Source organism: Pinus tabuliformis, chromosome 2_2, assembly GCF_031772625.1.
Source record: "Pinus tabuliformis cultivar Carrire ecotype Pingquan chromosome 2_2, CPIR1, whole genome shotgun sequence".
NCBI lineage: Eukaryota > Viridiplantae > Streptophyta > Pinopsida > Pinales > Pinaceae > Pinus > Pinus tabuliformis.
The window spans coordinates 70,796,739-70,820,921 of NC_142300.1; the positions used below are offsets into that span (position 1 = coordinate 70,796,739).

Sequence of the window (24,183 nt, forward strand, 5' to 3'; positions counted from 1 at the left end):
AGGGGAAGAGAGATACCCCCTCTCCTACTTGTCCGAACTCCTCACGACTGTTCCTCCTGGCTTCTGCGATGAGCTGGTATCCATAGTTACTACTCCTAGGGATCTACACAGGTGGATGTGGAGGGGAATCCCGTGGCACCTAAGGTCGACGTTGCATCACTCTCGACATTACTACTGGAGGGCACCCTTGCGAAGCTTGGGGGCTTGCACCGGCGCAGGCTGTTGTTGTGAGGTCAGCGTAACTTCCTCTGATACCTTCGCTAATAGGACTAGGCCCTCATCATCCCAGACTATCTTCGGAAGAGCCCTTAATTCACTTTCTTGTATTTTGGTGTCCGGTCCTAATCACCCGGAGCGGAAATACTTGGAAGTTGTTTGACTGGTTGTTATCTTTAGGGACTTTATAGTGTGTGCTTTGTGCTCTTAGTTGGCCTAGCTTTCAATTTTTTGAGTCTTTAGTTAGATCATAATAAAAAATTCAAAGTGGCTGACCGATCTCCCAGGCGGTCTCGAAGACTTCGTGGTCTTTCACCACCAAGATTAGAGCCTTCTCCTAGAAGGCGCAGAGGTAATACTACCAGTGGGTTCCGTCCCACGCCAGTTGACGCATCGGGGATTGATCCTCCTCTCGGGGGCATTAGTGTTCAAGCAAGGCCTGGTACTTCTGAACAAGAGAGGGACACTCCAGTCCTTTCTCGAGTTCTCTTTCAAGCGGAGAATAACATAGAGGTAGAAGAACTCTCAGAGTCGTTAGCGGCTCCGAATTCTCCACTACCATCTAGTCATCCGGACGTATTGCAATACGTTGGGACTCCGACGCATAGACCGTCAAGTCCAAGTTACGCTACGCGCTTACCATCGATGACCACTACTGGAAGCATGACTTCTACAAGTGCTACAACTATGCAAACTCCAACATCGGTGCAAGGAGGAGGAATGATTTCCATCTCCTCTGCTTCCTTGTTTGGATCTTTTGCTAGCACATCTTTAGTTGGGTCTACCTCCATTCCATCCACGAGTGGAAATGCCCAAACCAATGCTTTTGGTACTGGATTCTTCCCATTTGGCACCCACTCACAGGGTATTCCATCGGTTCCCTTTAGTGCCACTACGTCCATGATGGGCAGATCGGCTTTCATTCCAGGGTTTTCCTTTCGGAAGTGACCATATACCACTTTCCAACCTGATGATAGGATCCATGCCTTTTTCTTCTGTAGGACAAAGCAGCAATCCTTTCCAAGGTTGGAATAACCCTGGGGTTAGTGGCGCGGGAACTGGGAATCCGTTTATCAGCCAACAAGGGAATAGGCCATACTCCACGGTTAGTTCGTTTCAAATTATTCCTCCCCTAGCTTCGGCTTGGAATCCTTATCAGGGGTTATCAACCCCTTATAATCCTTTAGGAGGAAACTTTGCTGGTTATGGAGGTTTTGCGGCCGGAGTTGGTCAAACTCCGAATTTTTCTGGATCACAAGGCTTGCCTTTTCGTTCAGCCGGTTCTACGAGTTACTTCAGGCAGCCTGGTGCCTCCCAAAATCTAAGACAATCTTTTTAGAACTTTGGGAGTTCTGCCCAGCCTAGGTGGAATCCCCAAGGTCCTTCTAAGCTTCCATTTCTGGCAACGTTGAACTTGCCAGATCTCACTAAGTTAACAAATGACCCAATCAAATATAATCCGGCCTAGCCTCCGGTCCCAACCAAACTCCCTTCAGACATTCCAAAATTCGAAGGGAAGAGCGGTGAAGACCCAGGCGACCATGTAACCACATTCCATTTGTGGTGCTCATCTGACTCCCTTATCGATGACTCGATTAGATTGAGACTCTTTCAGTGCACCTTGACTGGTAATGCGGCCAAATGGTATATAGAGTTGCTAGGGGGTAGCTTTACATCTTTCATTGACTTAGCCAATATTTTCTTAAATCATTTCCAGTTTCCTATCCGTTATGATGCCGAAACTGAACTTCTGGCCACTTTTCGTTAGGATAAGGCAACTCACATTTCTGACCATATTCAGGAATGGAGACGGAGAAAAAGGCTCATTAAAGCCGAAATCCCTCCGGAGTATCGTCTTGAGTGGTTTTTGAAATCTTTACAACCCAAGATCTCCAAGGATGTCTCCATGTCTGGAGTCTATTCTGAGGAGCAAGCCATTTTTAGGGCCCAGCAATTAGAATTGATCTACTCTCAGTCTGGGATCCTACAAAACTACTTGCCAGATGCTCCTGGGTCTAAGGTTGACGTAGCTAAGTCGAAGCCAGGTCCCCACATGGATGGTATCGTTGGGTCAGTAAACACAACTACCGTGAACTTGTTGAATCAATTGCAACAGTTGTCCTTACAAACTGCTTCTAACAACCAAGTCACATCGTCTAATCCCTCGGCTTCCCAAACTTCTTCAATTAATGTCGTCCAATCTGATAACCCCAAAGGAAATCGAAATTCCAATGGGAAAAAGAAAGGACGAGGTAAGAAAAAGAACCAGGATGGGAAGTCTAATGCAAATAAATCCGGCAACAATGCTGGTGGTGGTAGAAATGAGTCGAGAAAGAAAGTCAAGTTTCCATGCAAGTTGTGCAGTGGAGACCACTTAACTCATCTCTGCCCTAAGATTGAAGACACTCAGTGCTTGTTAGGACAACAAGGGACTTCTAGTTCTCAAGCTGTGTTAACTAACCCGTTTCCTCAAGGGCAGCAACTTCTTGCTGGCGCGAGTTCAAACCCTAGAACCTCTGCAGGGGGCAACCAGGAAGGGGAAAAATCATCGAATGTTTTCATGATGGGTTCTAACGTCCATGTGGCTACTCGGTCACGTGATTATGGTGACACTGAAACTTCCAAGGACAAGACTGTTCCCGGAAATACCGACCTTCATATTGAGCGAACCCCTATTGAGACTATACCAAGGATACCGAAAGGTTCCACTAAACGCGTGACTATTAATCCTAATGCCAGGGCCGCCCAGAATTACTCCATTGTGGAGGATTTGGCTCAGAGTCCATGCGTCATGTCCGCTTTAGAGGTTCTCCAGTTGTGTCTAGCTCAACGAAGTGCTTTACTTTCCGCGATTGGAGTAGTCGATCCAACTAATTCTTTAGTGCTCACTTTTGACATGTTAAATGTCAAAAAGTGACTCCCTCATCATATGGCTTTCCAAATAAATTCTACATATCGGAAAATAAATATTTTTCGTATCGTTATAGATGAAGGAGCTTCCACGTGCATCATGTCGATGTCATGCTGGAATGCTATTGGATCGCCTTCGGCTGTTCCTTCACCCACCGTCTTGACTGCATTTGATGGTCATTCTCATAAGCGCATGGGATTATCCCGACCTTTCCTATATGTGTTGGGGGGAAGGTCATCAATACTGAAGTAGAGGTCATAGATGCTAACCTAGACTATAATCTCCTATTAGGAAGGAACTGGGTATATGAAATGGACGCCGTTGTTTCGACTCTGTTTCGTGTCATTTGCTTTCCTCATGAGGGGAAAATCGTTAAGGTTGATCAAATGGATTATTGTCCAGTCAATCCTCAAGCAAGCTCTGACTCTATTGTTCCTTTAGTGGATAACCCTCACCCATCTATTGAGAATTTAGGAGTGGGAATGTATTCCTCATTGATGGGTACCTTTGATCTTCCCTCTCCTTTCACTAAAATCAATGCCATTTCATCCTCTAAGGAGTCCCCTCGAGAAGAGTCCTTTCAAACTCGTTATTTTTCAGACCCTTGGACCTTGCCTTCACCTACGACTACATTAGTTGAAGGACAAGTAAATGGAATGGCATTCCCTATATCTGCAGCTGAGCTTAGATATCAATCTATCGTAGACTCTGCAGACAACCACCCTGCTCCTTTTTCCTAAGAGGAGTTAGATGGTGATGTGGCCCCGGCTTGGAGCCTTGATTCTACCTCTGCCTTGGACTGCTTAGATATGGTTTTACCTTCTGAAGAAGCAATCCTCGAAGCAATGATGGGTATAGATCGACCTTGGGAAGACTTACACCATCGCTCGTACTTTCTTCCTCCATTGCAGGAAGTAGAATCTAGATTCTCCGAGCTCTTTACTAGTGATGTTTGTACGGTGTCAAATCCTTTGGCTCCAGCACACATTCGTGCCGAAGGTAATATGTCGGTAATTTCAAAAACGATACCTATAAACATCTCTAGGGACCCTAACGTCATCGAGAATCTCTTCATCGGAATTGAGTGTTCCCCTGAAGAAATTCAAATTTACACCGACCTATTTAAGGAATTTCGAGATGTATTTGCTTGGTCTTATGAGGAAATGCCTGGCATTGATCCTTCTATAGTTCAGCATGAGATCAAGACGTATGAGAACGCCAAACCGGTTTGTCAAAGGCTTCGGCCGATTAACCCTAGGAAAGCAGCAGCTATCAAAGCTGAAGTTGAGAAGCTGCTAAAGGCGGGTTTCATATACCCTGTTCCTCTTACTGACTGGGTTTCTAATCCAGTCCCTGTGGATAAAAAGCAAGGAACAATCTGAGTATGCATCGATTTTAGGGACCTAAACAAAGCTTGTCCGAAAGATAATTACCCCACGCCATTCATTGATCATATTATCGACGAGTGTGCGGGTAATGAGATTTTTTCCTTCATGGATGGTTTTTCGGGTTATAATCAAATTTCTATCCGTCCTGAAGATCAACATAAGACAACCTTCATATGTCCCTGGGGTACCTTTGCATATAGAAAGATGCCTTTTGGGTCTTTAAAATGCTGGAGCCACTTTTCAGCGGGCCATTTCATATGCTTTCCACGACATCAAACATGTCATCGAGGCATACTTGGATGATCTCGCTGCTCGTTCTTGAAAGAGAACTGATCACCCTAGTCATCTTAGATTGATTTCAGAGTGATGACGTTTTTATAAAATCCGGTTGAATCCCAACAAGTGCATTTTCGCGGTTACGTCCGGTCGGTTGTTAGGGTTCATCATGTCCAATGAAGGGATTCGAGTTGATCCCTTCAGGGTTGAGGCGATAGTTCAGTTGCCTCCCCCATCCTCAATTCGAGAACTTCAAAGTCTTCAAGGGAAGGCTAATTTCTTAAGACGGTTTATAGCAAACTATGACGAGATCACTAAAGGGTTCATGCGTTTGCTACGTAAAGGAGTTCCATTTGTGTGGGACAACTTCGTACAGCGGTCGTTTGATGCTTTTAAAAAGGCATTAGTCTCTGCCCCGCTTTTGAGTCCACCGGATTATGGTAGAGAATTCCTTTTATATCTCGCTGCAGCAGAATCAACCATTGGTATGGTTCTCATTCAGGAAGACGATGCTCTCGCCGAGCATGTGATTTATTATTTGAGCCGAGGTTTAATAGGTCCTGAACTTCACTATTCTCCGGTTGATAAGTTAGCCTTGGCAGCTATCCATGCTGTCCAGCGGCTCCGTCATTATATCCTGCTACGCAAAACTTTTGTCTTAGCGGCAGTCAATCCATTTCAATTTGTCCTTAGTAGGCAAGTGATTGGGGGCAAATATAATCGATGGATAGTCATTTTGCAAGAATTTGATCTCAAGTTCTTGTCTGCCAAGTCTAAGAAATCCATGGTTTTCACAGAGCTAATTTCTGAGCTACCTTGTGGAGAGGATATTGTTTATGAGGAAAGTTTTCCCGATGAACATTTATTCCTCATCTCTTCACTCAACCCTTGGTATGGAGATATCATTGTCTATCTCCAGACTTCGAAGTTTCCCTCTACTTTCTCCAAGGATGAACGTCAAAAATTACGTCACCTGGCTAAAAACTATGTTATCATCGATGACACACTATATCGTCGAGGGGTTGATTCAATCCTTCGGCACTGTTTAACCTTAGAGGAAGCAGAGTCAGTGCTCAATGACTACCACAGTGGAGCTTGTGGTGGTCATCTATCAGGGCTTGCTACAACCCAACGCATCTTACATGCCAGCTATTTTTGGCCTTCACTCTTTAAAGACTATGTGGAAGTAGTCAAATGCTGTCACCCATGTGAAATTTTTACTCGGAAAATGCGTGCACATCCAGCTCCTCTTTTTCCTATTGTCACCATTGGTCCCTTTACTAAGTGGGGTATTGATTTTACGACTTGTAATCCGCCTTCAGCGGCAAATCACAGGTACATTATCGTGGTTGTAGACTACTTTACGAAGTGGGCTGAGGCCATGCCTACTTATAAGAACGACAGTGACACTGCAGCATTGTTTCTTTTCAATCAAGTTATCTCAAGATTCGGTATCCTGAGAGAGATTGTCACTGACCATGGTAGTCATTTTCAGAATCAACTGATGTCTGAATTGGCTCTCAAATTGGGTTTCCGCCAAGAGCATTCGTCTCCTTATTATCCTCAAGCCAATGGACAGTTCGAGGTAGTCAATAAAACTCTTAAGACGATACTCCAACAGACAATCGATAAAGATTGGTCCAATTGGCACGTTATGTTGTATTCGGCTCTTTGGGCATACCGAACCTCCGTGAAAACGGCTACTAGTTTTACACCTTTTAAGTTGGTTTATGGGATGGAATCTATATTTCTGGTTGAATGTGAAATTCCATCTCTTAAATTGGCTGTTGAGCTCCTTCCAGAGACTTCGAGTCTCGAAGAGCACCTACTTCACTTGGAACATTTTGATGAGCAGTGTCAAGATGCCGCCACGATGAATGAGGCTCATAAGAAAAGGGTTAAAACGCAGTATGATAAATATGTCCGTCCTCGAGTCTTTTCTGAAGGTGACCTTGTCCTCGTCTATGACCAAGATAAAGACACCTTGGGGGCAGGAAAATTTAAGCCTATGTGGTACGGTCCTTTCATTATTAAACAAGTTTTAGAAAAAGGGTCGTATGAGTTAATCGATTTTGAGGGAAACAAGCTGGCGGAGCCCCAAAACGGGCTCTACTTAAAGAAGTACTTTGCTTAGTTTTGGCTAGGCAATGAATTCTTTGTACTTTATGTATATTTGTACATATATCGTCGAGAGTTTTCTTATATCAGCACTTTTTGGTCTGCTGTGGCAAGTGTTGATGAATGATTTGGTCTATTTTGGGTTCGCCGATGGTGCTAGTCGGCACACTCGGAATCTCACTTCTGCAGCTTGGGTACTCTATTATCCAACTGGTCAATTGATGGCATCAAGAGGTGTGTGTGTATCGGTCCCACTTCAAACAATATGGCTGAATATACTGCCATTATTAATTTATTATCTGAGGCAATCTCTCATGGGATCGACTCGTTGGTAGTATATCTTGATTCTCAATTGATAGTGTCTCAATTAAATAGCATTTATCGGGTACGGGATCCATCTTTATATCGCCAGTATTTAAGGGTGAGGTTGTTGCAAAGATCATTTACTTATATTAATTATTTGCATATTCCAAGATCTCATAATTGGTTAGCTGATTCTATCGCTAATCAGGCATTAGACTGGCACATCAATCATTCATCATAATAAAATCAAGCATCAAAAAGTCAAACTGTATATATCTATATATATATATATATATATATATATATATATATATATATAGATATAGATATATATATATCGTAAAGCGTCTCGAGTGTACATATGTGTGTCCAAAAATATACAAAATTTGGGACTCAAATGCCCATAATCATGTCCAGCATATCTAATGCCTCGGCTCAGGATGAGCATCTAAGTATGTAGCTATCGCATTGGCCACACGCCGAAAAGTGCGAACCCAGTCACGTGGCATGCCAACCACATGACGCTGCATATCCTCAGGAAGGTCCTCAATGGCGGCCATCGAACTCGGTAGCTCAGCCTCGCCAAGTGTCGCTGGACGTTGTTTAGAGTCCGTTTTGTATCCACAGCTACCTCTTTGGCTCCTCGGCCGCGCCGTCCATGCCTTGGGAACCCATCTGGTCGTACCAGCCCAATATCTGGAACATGATCATCATATCAGTCATTTGAATCTCATCAAAAATATTTTTCAAAATGCATCATTATATTTTAAAAATCCAAAAAAATCATAAAATCAAAAAATTCTTACCAATCTCGCCCCATGCTGCGTTCGGTGGTAACACTAGATCAGGATCTCCTCAGAAATCCAGCCCGGCATAGGGGTAGTCATCCACGGCGATGATCTGTTGATCCCACCAGGTGAAGAAATCATTGTCGAAGGCAGTCCTTGGGACCTCCCCACCCCCAAGATGTTTCATCAGATCGGCCCACCGGCCCATGCATGGATTGTGTGGGGTGTTGATGGAAACTGCTACCCTGGGGCGGAGTGCAGGAACCTTCTCGAAAAAGAAAGTACACAGGATAGTCCCATATCCAAAATGCTTGGTCTGTCCCCTCCTGATAAAGGTGAGCTGGCTCTTCATGTTGGCCAGGAGAGGAGTACACCAATCGAACACAGTAGTGAGACAGTCAACTGCCACGCTCATGATGACTCGTGACGCCTGATGCAGAGAGGATGATCCGTTCACTCGAGCTATGGTGAACAGGATTATCGTAAGTGACAAACTCACCACATGTGTGATGGAAATCTAGCTCCAAACCTTCTTGGGATGTCTCGGGAAGTATATCTGTACATAGTCCTCTATTGTGAGGCTACTCCGTGTCCTACCCCGGGAATGTACTACCTCTCCCCTTCGGGAAAGGCCCGTGATAAAATAGATATCCTCCACTTCTACCCTGAGTGACATCTAATCGATCATAAAGGCTTCTTCCTCGACATCCCAATAATCAATGAGCATCTCAAGTAGACGCGTGTTCGCTTTCATATTTTGTAGTTTGAAAATTTTAAGCAAACCGCATCCCCATAGAGCATCTAATGCTTCAGGACTATTCATAACTTCATTATCTATCGTTGTGTGCTCTCTTTCACGCCACGTGACAGGCATCCTGAGAAAAAATCGATTTTAAACCATTAGTTTTTGTTTAAAAATGGTTCGCGGCATATACGCGGGTCCCTGTGCACACAGTCGCATATAGGGCCCGCATGTACGCAGGTTCAATATTACCAACCTGCATATACGCGGCGGGGATATTTATGACAAAAGTTCAAACGTGAAACATCAATCAAAAATCTTAAAACCTGCCACAATCAATTGCAAGCTAAGTATAAGGGTTACCTGGAGGTCTTTGACGAATTTGAACGGTTGAATCTGGCTGTGGGAAGTTTGCTCCTTTTGCTCGAAATCCTTTGCTCTCAAACTCAAATGGTAAAAATGGTGAGTCCAAAATGCTTTTTATAAGTTTTGAAAATGCAATATTTTTTCAAAATTTTATTTTGTTTGGCCTCATGTGATTTTTAACTTGGGAGCTTGGAATGTCTAGAATGGTTTGTTTTTCAGGACACTTTGGACGTTTTTCAGTTTCAAGACGGTTCCATGACTGCTGACCAGTCATGGCAGGTATTGTTTTCTCACTGGCATATAGGTTAGGGACACCATTTTTCCGTTGCATTATGCATACTAGCCTCCATTTGCCAATACATCTGCCATAAGGTCGATCCCATCATGTTATGGTTCGTAAGCCATCTTCACTCGCCGATTCTTTAAATCATGACACGATGGTAGAGCCATCCTTTACATGGGCATCGTAGTTAGCACCTCACTAACATTTGTTGCCCATGTTGCTCAATTGAGTAGGCTCGGGAATCCTTTGTAGTCCCGCCATGACTTATGCGTTGAAGACTCATTCCTCTTAGCTTCTCCGCTTTGTTCTGGCCTTATACCTTAGAGGCTCCTTTGTGTTGAGTTGTACTACTGCATTGCATGTTGACCACTTGCACCTTTTGGCGTAGAGCCGGCTTCACTTGGACTCGTGTTTAAGCCAACTTTTGACCATGATGACTGCAAAATCAACCTTGCATACCTTTGACTTTTGCAGCTTGACACACCTTGACTCGTGGAAGGAACACACCTTTGAGTGTCATTGACCAGTTTTCACCTCCCTGCATTGAGCATAGGAACGTTCCATTCCTAGGAACTAGATCATGTGTTTCACCGACACTCGTTCTTTCCAATGTACCATAGCATTCTTTTATTCTTTTTCTGGCTTAACAGAAAAAGACAAAAAAACTAAATATTCCAAAAAGAGCGGGAACGGGACAATATTTCCATTTATTGTTGGCAGCTAGAGTCAGTCGTGTCGCCTTTGAACAAAGCACTCAAAACAAAGTCTCCTCCACATGGGTGGGATTTAGTTTGACTTAGGTACGCCATAACCTTGTTATTGAGTCAGTTCTCCCTCGATTGGTTATCTCTTCCAATCATATGGAGGGTTCGTTTGTGCCTCCTGCATGGCGAACTTATACAGAGTCATCATATTCTGCCACATAGTCACATTGAGTCGTGCTTTTGTTCAAGGGAAGTTAGCCTGATTCGGCCTCTCTGCAGTGTCTCTTGACTCATTTTTCAGTCGGCCATCCCTGGTTGTCAGTGTCATGTCTATCATCACATTAGCTATGTTGGTCCTTTACTCGTGCCAGTTTGAGAATGTCCCCATTGACTTCTTGCTGGTGGGTCTTGTCCTTATCGATGACGACACCTTGCTCTGAGGACAGGCCTAGAGCTGCACCCTAGCCCTATTTTCATTATTGATAGGTCACCTTGTGCTCAGCATCAATCAGTATCATGGGTCTTTGACTGAGTGGTTTCCCTTGTGTTCGACATTAGCTTACATTATCACACATTGGGATTTGTGCAGTACCTTGGTTTCCATTTGACCCTATTGGTGGATACCTCGCCTCTGTGTCAGCTTTCATTATTGGTTGGTTCAGAGGGTTTCTGTCGTGCGCTAGCCACATCTTATGTACGCCAATAAAGTACTTCGGTTGGGTTACTACATGTTTTTTGTCTGATTCCTTCCACATTATTGGCCTACGGGTTACACTCGTGCTAGATTGATGAAGGATGCCTTAATGCCTTCCTTCTAGCGGATCTTTCCCTATTGACTTCAACTCATTGCTCTGGGGCAAAGATCTAGAGTCCATTTGGCAGTACCTTTGGGTTTGCAGTCATTAGTGGCAGATCCTTCGCTATCGACAGTGGGAAATCATCATTGTCTCCTGATCGATAGATTCTTATAGGTGTTCGACTCCAGCTCATCTATTCACACTTGTTAGGTTGTACTGGGTACCTTGACGCTCATTATCATTATCGGTGAGTAGTTTCGCATTTTTTAATGGTATACATCAATGACTGGTAATCAAATGATTTCTCACATGGTCGACTTCAGATCATTTATTCCCATGGTGTAGAAATGTACCACAGCGGTCGGTGAAGACCTCAGGTTGTATCAGCATTCATGGGTTCACTTGGCAGTTGCTCCTATTGCTACTAGTTGATACCACTCCACTTTGTATGTTGCAGTCAGTCATGGCGACATTCTATATGCTAGCACCTGAGTTTGCAATGTAGTACCATCCTATTCCATCATGTTTAGTTGGTACCTTTTGGGATCAGTCTTTGATATTAGTGATCCGTTGCATCTTTTAGCATCATTGACAGTCTTATATGTGATATTCAGACATGTACTTGTTCATTATGATCAGATGATCCATTATGTATCTTTCAGTCATTTATAATTGTATACTTAGTGGACCCGCTTGTACTTGATATGCGGACATGCTTTACTTTTTCTGAGCATGGGTATGCCCGCCTCAGACAGTGTTTCTTTCTGATCTCCTTTGGTGGCTTGGCAGGTTGAATTCTGGTGAATTCCTCCTCGGTTTTTGATAGACTTCCTTTCCATGTACTCGCATAATATATTTCGGCCAACATATACCCCTTCTGACCTCATATATTAGGGGGCATCTGTTATAGCTCCAAATCTCACTTTTATGGTGTGTGATGCTGTACTCATGGCCTAGGGCAACCCCTCCTTCCAAACCTAGTCCTAAAATTTAAAAAACAGTGTTTTATCCCTTATACGCGACATTGCCCTGAGTTAAACGTGTGTATAAGCGGGTCTGTGTATATCCAACCCACGTATGTGTATTAAAACACTTAAAAAAATATAAAATTCCTTATTTTCAGGCGGAGATCGCGGGTTTTACCTGTTGATCACCTGTTAGTGCCCGTGGCCCAACTGTTCCCAACCAACTCCCAACTAAAAAACTACTTTGGGAGAGGTATAAAAATACCTCAAAGGGAAGGCCTAAGGGATGAGAGAAGAGAGAGAAAGGTTATTATGCTGAGATGTTTCCCCTGACCAAGTCTGAAGTCCCTTTTGCCTTCTGCACTTCCCCCATTTGTCCAAGAAACCTTTGTTTCCTTGTGTGTTGATGTTCATCCACCATTTATGACATCATGGAGAGAGTCATGGAAGGAGTTTGTTAAAGGCTTGAGGCTGGAACGGATCTGGAAGGAAGCTTTGCTTGGAGCCTGCTGAAGGTGGTTCAGGTGAAAATATTCCTTTTTATGTACTTTATTTGTCTATAATAAAAGAAACACATGTCTTGTTTCCCGAAATGAATCTTCTTTATATTAATGATAGTCATGTTTAGAATTCATATGTAAATGGTTGTTTGGATTTCACAACTAACTACCTTTATTTATAACATGGAGATGGTTTCTTTATAAGGTTTTGTCCATATACTGCTATGTTCTTTGAATTGGTTGTTTTGCAGGGCAAAAGAGAAGAAAGGAACTCCAAGAAGGGTTTGGACCCTAAAGGCCTTCTCAAATGTAGGACCTAAGGTACGTACCCTTTACAATAGAATTTGCTTATAATAGCATAATGGTTGTGTGAATGTGTGCTTCTTTGAATAGACAACTTTCAGTATGCTAGGGTTTCAACGCAAAAAGCCCTAGGGGAACATTTCCCTCCATCACCCATAGCTTAGGGGAATTCTTTTGCTAGATGTTTCAAAGATGGTGAATAAATATTTAGTGAATGGCTCTCCCTCTTTATGAGTGTTAAGCAACCCTCAATTAATGGAAACCTTGCATGCTTGGATATATTGATTCGAATCAAGTGTTGTGGTTAGCAACCACAAGATGAACATATGGTTCATTGGGTCGAATTATCCACCAAAGTAGATCCTATAGCCTAGACATATTAGACTAGGAGTGTTAGTGAAGTATTTGGGCATTTATTCTAGGGACATGTCTTAAAAGTCCCCTTTGTAAAAGGTACAATGTCATTAACATAATATGGATGTTGCACTTTATTTCAAAGGAAAGATATTTGACACACTTCTATGACAAATAATATTGACTTTAGGTTATTGCGGCCTACAATTTCTATCCTACCCTATCCTTACAACAAAACCGATATAATAAACACATGGAAATCAACTAGATTTTATGTCTTAGTCATCATCTAAACTGTGTTTTCTACATACTACCATACTAAAAAATATCCTTATCCTTCATCTTTCTTATCCTCTATGTGATGTTCTATTGCAGTTTTTATCATGGAGTTCATTCTATGACTCAACCAACATCATTGGACTTTCCATGTTGCAGTGGAATTGAGCCAACATGCATTAAAATATTTGGCTGAAATACGCAACATTTAAAATACAGATAATTTCATATCAAAAATACAATTTAATTATACATTTACATACAGAGATAAACATATCATATTCCAAATATTGTTCAAGGAACTAGTTGCATTCGAGTAATTTTCCACCCAATCATAGGAATTCAGTAAAAATGACATCTCCAAGCAGGGATATGAGGCCACCAAGGTGAAGAAATTAAATCTACAAGGTCCTAGCACACTCAACCCAACCCATTGTTTCCATGTCTTAGTCAATCTACCCATTATATAGCATTGTGGGTTGTTTTCATGTCTCAATCAATTTACCCATTATATAGCACTCTAGGCATTTCATCCATCCATCAAGAAGCAATGGAATTATCTTCCACTACACTCTTAAAAACAATCCATTAAGGATATCCTTCCCTTTTAGTGTTTTTAGTGTAGAGAGAAAGTGTCCAATCTATTACATGCTTTATGGAATAGCCTTTGGCTCATAAGCAACCAATGAATTCCATAAGACTACTCATTTGTATTTTCTCTATATCTTCCACATTGTTTGCAATTTTTCGTTAACATTGTGATTTGGTGATGTTATAGCTTCCATGTTGTTTTTAATTTATCCTTAACAGTGTTGATTTGGTCAATTTCTAGATTAGGTTTATGGATATGCAACATGAAGAGTGTGAACCATGAATATGAGAATGAATGAAACCCCACCCCTCCCCCCTTGAAATGTAATCTCATGACAAAAAATTGCTTACATGTTGTCTCATGTCGATTGTATCCATCTCTACATCTCCATATGTATGGGAGGTAGGCATTTCTCACCGAACACCACATGCATTCAATGATTGTCTTCTAAATTAGGGGTGGTGGGTGAATTTTGAGCCAAGTACATGATGGAAAAGTGATGAGTTCCTAGCCTAGTACTTGGCAAAGAAATAGTAATTTCCCATAAACCCCATTTCATCTTCCTCATTCATAGAACATAGCCCCTTCACGCCCAATTATTTGGATAAAAATCCTTTACTTTATTTCTACATGGAAACTATTGGATTTCAAGGATTAATTTTAAATTAAAAGGTCTGATTGTTCATATGATATGCATTATTGGGTTAGTTGTTTGATTTTTGTTCTAGTAGAACACAAAGTGGTTTGATTTTGATTTTTTTTAGAATATTATTCCTCTCATCACAACCTGGCAAGCATGCCCTCACCAATCTGGGAATATTGCAATAAATTCTTCCAAGCTTACAACACTCAAGGAATATCCCTTCATCTAAAAAGTTGTGGGTTATCTATTCTACCAAACTTGTATGTTACTTGTACATGTCCCCAACTACTTAAGATGACCTGCTTACATGGGTAACATGACCTACGAGGAGCAAAATGTGTCTTTGGGGTATTGGAACGTTATTGAGTGGAATATCACCTTTCGAGCTTAACCAATGAACAATGACCCTATTGACATATTTTGAATGTTTCATTGATCAACACTAAATTTTTGAGGTTTAGACTACATTTTTCATGCTTGATAATCATTTTTTTATGTTTAAATTATGTTCTATGAATAGAAATTACTTATGTGGTTTGTTTTCTTCCCAAAAGTTGTTTTGAGGTCTGATTTATAATGGGAAGTGTTTCCCTAGTATGACCGGTGTCCATTAGTTCTTTTAAGGTCAGACTTATGTTCAATAGTTATAGTAGTGGTCTAATTTGTATACATTATTATAGATGTTTAAAATATGATTTAGTGTCAATATATACCTTATAAGCTTGGAAGTGTTTCTCTACTCTTGTATTTATCTAAGTTTGTGAATTTTTGGAGTATCCTCTGAATCTACACATTCCCAACATTAGCTTACCTGATCTTTCTAAATTTTAAGTTGAAAAAGGGTTATATATATATATATATATATATATATATATATATATATATATATATATATATATATATATATATATATATCTGTGTGTGTGTGTGTGTATATATTCCTGGAATTATTCGAGGAGTTTTTGGTGCTTCTTCCTTTGCTAAAGATACTTTTTAGGTTTCAAATTCATAGGAACACTCGTATTTGCAGGCTTCGAAGTGTTTGTAAATGATTTTCATGGGATCATGACTATGAAAAGCTTCATCCAAAAAATAGAAAGTTGTTAGAATGTAAACTTTAACCTACACTTCTTTGACATCTTTGAAGAGATAAGATCTCGTGAAAAATTACATTCATGGCCATGTCAATTTCTTGTCTTATGCTAGAGAAACTCCCACTTCATGTACTAGCATTTGGTAAGTTATTTACTATAGCACCATTTTGTTAGGTACAAATACAGGAGAAAAATTGGGATGTTAAATTGTGCCATATATGCTAATATAATTCTTATACTCTGACACATACCAATCACCCATTTTTCCAACTACTTGCATTGCCTTTTCAATCATGCAAGATGTTTGGACATAAAACAATAGCTCATACAAGTGAATAAGAAACTTCTCACATATTTTGGGATAGTGGATGCATTATTTGTGGTCTCATATGTCTTGGAAGTGTATGCATATTCGTAAAATTTTCAGCTACCATTTCCATACCGTTTTATGACAAGTTGGCACTACACATGCATTCAATAGATAGGCCAACATATGAAATTGTGGGTGTTTTCCTGAGTACATCCACTTTTCAAATGATATTTCTTCCCCCAAGGTTATAGAATTATTTCCCAATTAAAAATGTTCCCTATGGTGGTGGTTCAATGCATGAAAGGACCCACATTGCTCTAAAATTTTTGGCATCTATTTCTACATAGAGATAACAAAGTAGAGCTACCACATAATGGTAAGGATTCTTCAAATGTCTACTAGTGTATGAACCAAATCACTTGTATTTGAAATGTTTTCCTAGAATCCAGCATTTTTTCATCACATCCCTAAGGTCCAAGGGAAAAGAGAACATCCAATTTTTCATAAGTTATATTTCCTCATTAGGCGTTTTGAAGTATACTTAGAGAGATAATAGGTTGAATGTAGATATACATTTTTCATTAGAATCTTTGATAATTATGTGCTTTGTATCTTCCTACTTAATGATCCAATTAATCACCTTTTCAAATGGAAATATGATTGGGTGGGTCACTATATTGGGTAGCCATGTGCACATGATTATCTGATAAATGTCTAGGTCTGGATCATTAAGTCTCAACCACCATTTCCATACCATTTTAAGAAAAGTTGGCACTACACACGCATCCAATAGATAGGCCAGCATATGAGATTGTGGGTATTTTCCTATGTACACCCACTTTGTAGATAATATTTCTTCCCCCAAGGTTATAGAAATAACATTTCAAAATTGTAAGAGTATTGAAATACTCACATTGTTGTGTTAATGTACATAGAAGACCTCCATTATATAGCAATGGAGGAGGCCCAGTGTCAAATATGGATAACTACGACAACTTGACACATGCAAGTCCATATGTGAACTTACAACTCACCATACTTAGCTCATAGGGTAATGGAGCAACGGAAAAGACCAACTCCAACACACCTCCCTAAGTGAAACATAGGGAATAATTAAAGAAAAAAGAAAACAAAGAATAGATCTCGACAACAAGGCCTGATTAGGTACCCAGGTACAAATTCTCATAAGCGGATAAAGCGAGAAAATGTTATATACCTAGGGGGGATAATATGGGGTACCAAGGGAGGTACCCAAGGTAATAATGTAATAATGGGAGGGGCCATAGTAATAAATAAGGTGGTTAACCCATATCATGTAAGGGACCACAAGTAGTTAGTAATAATGTAAGGGGCCCATGGTATTAGTTCGATGGTATGAGGGAACCATGGTAATAATCCATGGTTTTGTATGTATGAAGCCTATATAGAGGCTAGAGACTCCATGTCAAGGAATAATGTCAAGGATTATTGTATGAATAGGCATATGGCTTGTGGAGTGTTCTCCTTCCTTAAGGAGTGAATGTATGGTGTTGCCCTACCTTAAGGGTTTTGATATCAATAAAGTGAAGCATTTCTATATTTTGATCTTATTATTCTTGGGTTTATTTATATTCTCATATATTTTTTCGGGTTAGATCTATAACATGTGGTATCAGAGCTATAACAGAAAAACTTGTAGCAAAAAACTCCCCCCCCCCAAAAGAGAGAAAGATGTCAGTGCTCATATTATCATGGAGCTGAAATTATAGATCCCATAATGATCCACTGAATGGCAAGAACATAGGCTTGTTGCAATGAAAAAGTATGGAATGTTGAAGTACCAGAACTCTAAAGGTGAGATCCATGAAACCTCAATGAGGTTGGTTGATATCAGAAATAGGATTGTTGCACAGGCATAAGCATGGAAAAGACTTTCAACTTCTCCAAAAAATGCTTCAAAGAAAGCAGGTGTTGGTAAAGAACCCGAACAAATGCTTCAAACAGAAGCAACACCATCAACCAACAAATAAACAATGAGGCCTGTAAGTATAGAAAATGTCCTACAACAATACTCGTGAAGTTGTTTGAACATTGTCACCATCACATTAATCAAAGTAACAATATTTGTCACCATCTAATTATCCCTCCCTAAAACACATTTGCAAAAGGAGCAAGAATCAAGAGTCTCCATTGTCAGCAAATCGCCCCCCCCTAAAACACAACTGATGAAACAACAACAATCAATAATGAACAATTGATTCAACATGACGATGTGAGGTCATCAAGCATTGGTTCAAATGATGTTATGACCATTCATTGATCCCTCCAAAAATGATTTTAATGGTTAGCTCTGGTCCACAATTTATTCTTTCATGTATCTTTTATGACGATATGAATGAAGGACTAGTAATTGACCAAGAACGTTGATGCTTGGATAATTTCCTCTGATGAGCATGTGCAGATAGCTCACTCTTTGTTTTTACAGACTCAAAGTTGGGTGCCACAACATTTTAATCTAGAAGCACCTCACAGTTGGATGTAGGTGATGAGGTAGTAGCAAGATCGTATCCAAGACCTGCTCTTGATGTCTTCACTACAACGTTAATAGGAGAATTAATTCCATGTCCATTCTTCCCAAGTCCTCCTCAAGTATATCCCATTTTTCTTAGTAATTGGGATCCAATACTAGTACTATGCTTTTCAAAACTAGGTGCAACAAAGCCATGTGATGAGTCTTGATCATCAATTTCAGTCTTCTGAAAATCAACATCATGAAGTGTGGAAGGAGGAGAGTTTGGAACCTTAACATCAACTATCTCCATCTCAAATTTCTGAAGACCACTACTTTCAATTCAATTTGTTGCTTAGACCCTTGCAGTTATTGAATAACCTCATCCTTCTCAACCAACTGTTGTGACAAATTTTGATGTTATTCCAAAATTGTTTCTTTTAAGTAATCAATCTCCATAACATGCTGATTGTTTTTCTCTTGCAGTTGCTTCTTAAAATTTGAGTCAAAAAAAGACTGGACTTCCTCCTGCAAATCATCAAGGAGATTTATCTTCTCTTGGAATTCATCTGCAAGTATCTAGAGATATTTCCCCATGGTTGATTCCAAATGGTCAACCTTTTGGATTTTCTCAGCGACAGAAATTTACAACCTATTCTTAAGAGTTGCATTCTCTGCTTGCAAAATAGTTACCACTAATTGTAACTGATGAATTTCTTTACGAAATTCATCTACTGTCTTTCTCATAGAGCTCCCTGTTACCATCTTGAAAAAAATAGTGAATGTGTTTCCACTGACCACAAAAACAAACAAAACTGCTACAAGAGAAAGTTGATGATGATAATAACTTTACCCTTCAAATCATGCTACAAATTAGATCAATTCAACAACCTTTGCACCACTAGGCAATAAACAAGGATTTGACCAGAAGTCACCATCAAAATACCAAATGGACATATGGCTATTATACGGACATATATAATAAGCACAGTCCCTTGTCAACAATAGAGTTATTACAGCCACAAAAGGTACAAGAAAAAAGGGGCAAGTCACTCATGCTTATAAGAATCAAATCGAATCAAGCCATAAACACCATGCTTATCTCCTCCAGAGCCATCGCAGCTACCACCATCAACAACTAACCAATCCTTGTGATTGGCACGGAATAATTAAGAGAGTTATAGGAAGGAAATTCGCAATTTCATTGCTGGACCGCAAACCAATCCATACATAAACTGGAAAACACTTGACCACGAAGTTGAAGCAATGACTTTGGCCCGAGATGGTGATACGATCAGAGAGATACTCGACCGACACACCAATGAAAAATATTGAATGCCGACAATAGGAACAATCTTGAATTTAACTCCTTCGCAGGTTCCTAGGACAAACAAATAGTAGACACCAAATTATTTAGACAAATTCATAGGACGATGCATGCCTCTACTTGTGACCTTTTCAAAAATAAAAATTTGATTAACGGCTTCGTGTGAGAATATAATTGACACAGAAAACTAGCAGATTTGACCTCTGGCACTTGAAGTTCAGTCTAGGAGAAAGAACAACGACCCTGAAAAAATTGTGGGATGTATGGCCTTTGGATGCATAAATCGACTACTGCAAATAATAATTTATCTTCAGATTTGGCCTGCGACTATTCAATGGCAACCTGGACTGCATATAACCCCAATAAATCGGCCTATTAAATAATTCGATCTCAAACAATGCTGGAGACAAAAATCTAGTCTCTACATTCACCAATAAACTGACAGCACTCTACATTCACCATTAACCAAGGTGGCACGCCAGGCCAAGGCTCCTCTATCTGCAACATGTCAGCCCCCAAACACGCTGAAATGTCACACATTTGAGATCCCAAGTGGGGGCGACGTGGGGAAGACTTTGGATACATTCGCACACAGACAACAGCTGGGGCTCTTCATTCTCAGTGGCAACGGGATGGTCGGCAACGCCACCCTGCAGAATCCAGCGGCTCCAGCGGGACTAGTGACGTAGCAGGACCGTTGAAAATTATATCGATCTCCAGAGCTTTCATTCGCACAACCGAGAACCAGGACGCTACAGAAATCACGGTTTGTTTGGCAGACCTGTAATCATGATCTCAACACACACAATCACATAGAAATCCCAGAAAAACAAGATCGGAAGATAAAAATATGTGAAACTCCATTGATTCACAATTAAAAAAACAAAATAACCATTCAAGATGCACATTAGATCCAAACCATTATTCCTCATATAGATATGGAATAAAAAATTAGGAGCAGAAATTAAAACTTAAAGGGAATCCATTCAAATGATTAAAAAAAATAAAAATAAAAATATATAAAAGAATTTAGCAAGGTAGGAATATATGGCTCTACAATGTAAGAGTATTGAATTACGCAACAATTTGTGTTAATATACATAGAAGACCTTCATTATATAGTAATGGAGGAGGCCTCGTGTGATATAAGGATAATTATGACAACTGGACACATTCAATTTCCTATATGAGCTTGCAACTCACCATACTTAGCTCATAGGGAAATGAAGCGTTGGAAAAGACCAACTCCAACGCAAATTAAGATTTTTCCATATAGTGGTGTTTCTATACATAATTGACCCACATTTCTCTAAAAATTTGGGAAAGAATTTCTACATAGAGATAACAAAGTAGAATTGCCACATAACAGTAAGGAGTCCTCAAATGTCTACTAGGGTATGAACTATATCACTTGGCTTTAAAATGTTTTCTTAGAATCCACCATTTTTTCATCACTTTGCTAAGGCCCAAGGGAAAAGAGAACATCCAATTTTTCATAAGTTATATTTCCTCATTAGGCATTTTGAAGTGTACATAGAGAGAAAATGAGTTGAATGTAGATAGAGATTTTCCATTAGAATCTCTGATGTTTATGTGCTCTGTAGCTTCCTACTTAATGATCTAGTTAATCACCTCTACACATGGAAATACTATTGCGTGGGTCACTATATTGGGTAACCATGTGCACATGATTATCTTATAAATGACTCTAGGTCTAGATCATTAAGTGACAAGCGAGGGTATGTTTCATTCTAGAACATCTAATATATTTCACCCCAATAGAATGATACTATTTTATCTATTATAGATTGGATGTATTAAATATGGGCCCTAGTGCATTGTTTGATACTTCCTCCCCCTCCTTATCTAAATGAATCTCAATGATAAGATCTATATCACTTCATCTCTTATAGGAAGCCATAATAGCTCATGTAATAAACCCATATTAACAACATAGCATGTTAAACTAGTAGAAAACAAAGTAGTTAAAAAAGGAATGGGTTTTTCTTGGAACAATGAGTGGGGCAGTTCTAGATATCTGTGAGTCCCACTAAATCATATGATAGACTTCCCCAATTTATATTCTAGAGAGGGGTCCATGTAACAAATAGTATCAATATTCACTAGGCTTGAAGTATTAGGCTTTGCTTCTACTTCCTCTTCTGTATTACAAGAGACTTGGAGGAGTAATTTGATAGTAAGGACAATGGAACCATGGTACACTGAGGTTTATAGGTGATTCAAGCCCTAGTTCAATAGACTTGATATGACTCTATTTCATGGTATTTGTGGATCCCATGGGGATTGACCTAGTGACCATTGAACACCCACAAAAATTGTGAATGAAAAAAGGTTCAATTTAGATGATCGATATAGTTCCCTACTTGTGTTTATGTCAATCACATTCACTAAACCCAACGGTAGAAATGCATTTTTTTATTGAATAAAAAAATTTCAGATATTTCTCATGAATTGAATAAAAAATAGTAGATAGAAAAAAAATAAAAAAGAGAAGCTCTACAAAGTAGACAAAACATCATAACTTTTTGTATGATAAATAAATAGTATTTGTGTTTGGGAGAACAAAATATTGACTTCTCATTGTAAAAAAATAGTCACTAAATAGGGATCCACATTTATAAAGGGGATTGTTATGCTTGTATTTAGTTCAATCCATCTCGTGTTCCTATCCAATATAGTAAATTGTCAAACATACGAGATTAACTTGCTATGAACTTGCATTTTTATATACATTCCATTGAGTTATGTGCAAATTTTCAAACATAGCATGTTCTTCGAATGATAAGAGACCAACTATTTGGAATTCCATATCTCATCAGAGTAGACATGCTCTTAAAATCCATTACTCTTTTCTACATTTTGTGAATATATCCATGCGACATTTGATTCCCCCTAACTATGTTCATTTATTAGAGCCATGGGGTTGCCTTCGAAGCTCTTAACTCATATTTTCATAATAATAATATTTGGTGGCATCATAATTAACAACCCATAAAATTAAGATAGTCAAATTTCCATTGATCAATAGCTCATTGGGAATGGGCTCACATTCCTAAGGAAAAATGCAAGGAATTAGAACCATAGAGCCAACAATATTACATTTTTCAGAGAGATCTCGATGTGGTTAAGGGTTTATAGGCTTCTCATCCCCATCACTAATCGGTCAGTTATTTTTAGGAGTGTTCATTTTTAAGAGATCTCTTCAAGATTCTTTCAAGATGATTCTAAATATACAACCTATCTAATTTTCATAGTAAATGTTGATGACAACAAAGCTGATAATCCACCTAGGTTGATTCTTTATGTTGAGGACTATTTTTCCTCTTATCTAGATGATGGGAGTGATGATTATTTTTTTGCTACATACCTATAGGTTAAAAATCCTTCTTACATACCTCCTATACAATGCCATGCTAGGCATGCCAAATGCTACAGAAAACGGAAGAGTTGGTTGGAGTTCCAACAAACACCAAGTGGACGTGTTCTTAGTTCTAGATAGCCCCACATGTGCTCTGTACAACAAAACTATTGCTATGAATTCATTGCTATATTTTTCTTACGATAGATCTTCAGACCTTTAAAGAGGTTGTTCAAATTCCAGAGTGGAACGTGGCTATGTGGGATGATTTCAAGTCACTGATGAGGAACCACACTTGGAATCTAGTTCCCATTGCCCCAAGAATAAAACGTGTTTGATGGAAGTGGATATACCAAACAAAGTTTGCAGTGGATAGGCTAATGAACAAGCATAAAGCTTGGCTAATGGGAAAGTGCTTTTCTCATTTACTTGGAATTGACAACAATAAGATTTTTGCACCTATTATAAAGATAGACTCAATCCAAATTTTGCTAACCATTGTTGTGGCTCATCACTGGGAAGTTCATCAGATGGACACGAGAAGTGAATTTATTCATGGGTATCTTGAGGAGGAGATTTACATGGAAAAACCTCAAAAGCTCTTACGGGACTCATCCATCGCGTGCAAGCTACAAAAATCCATGTATGGTATCAAGCATGCACCTCGACCTTGGTATGCAAAGATAAACATCATTATTCTTTCCCTCAAATTTTGTTATTTCCATTCTAATCCCAATGTTTACATTCTACAAAAGCATGACTCTCTCTTGTTTGTGGTATTGTATGTAGATGATATATTGATCACTTGTAGTTACTTAGTATCCATTGTTATTGTAGAAACTTCCTTGCATGATAGGTTTTTGATTAGTTATTTGGGGTTGAAACACTATTTATTGGGACTAAGATCACTCAGTTTGGTTCTTAAATAACCATGGCATATTCCAAATATTCTTTGGGTCTACTCTCATGGTTTTATAGGGGTAATTGCAACCTTGTTGTAACTCCATTCCTCTTTGGCATCAAACTCAAGGTTACATGTTATTCACCTTTGGCTAATAGT

General features: G+C 39.6%; 1 long non-coding RNA gene across 1 annotated transcript; it reads right to left on the reverse strand.

Moving 5' to 3' along the window:
- Positions 1–19,156: 19,156 nt before the first annotated feature.
- On the reverse strand, positions 19,157–20,111 carry LOC149191498 (uncharacterized). Its single transcript, XR_016254828.1, has 2 exons — positions 19,946–20,111; positions 19,157–19,798 (listed from the first exon to the last, which is right to left on the reverse strand). It is a non-coding gene; the product is annotated as an uncharacterized LOC149191498 (long non-coding RNA).
- Positions 20,112–24,183: the final 4,072 nt, after the last annotated feature.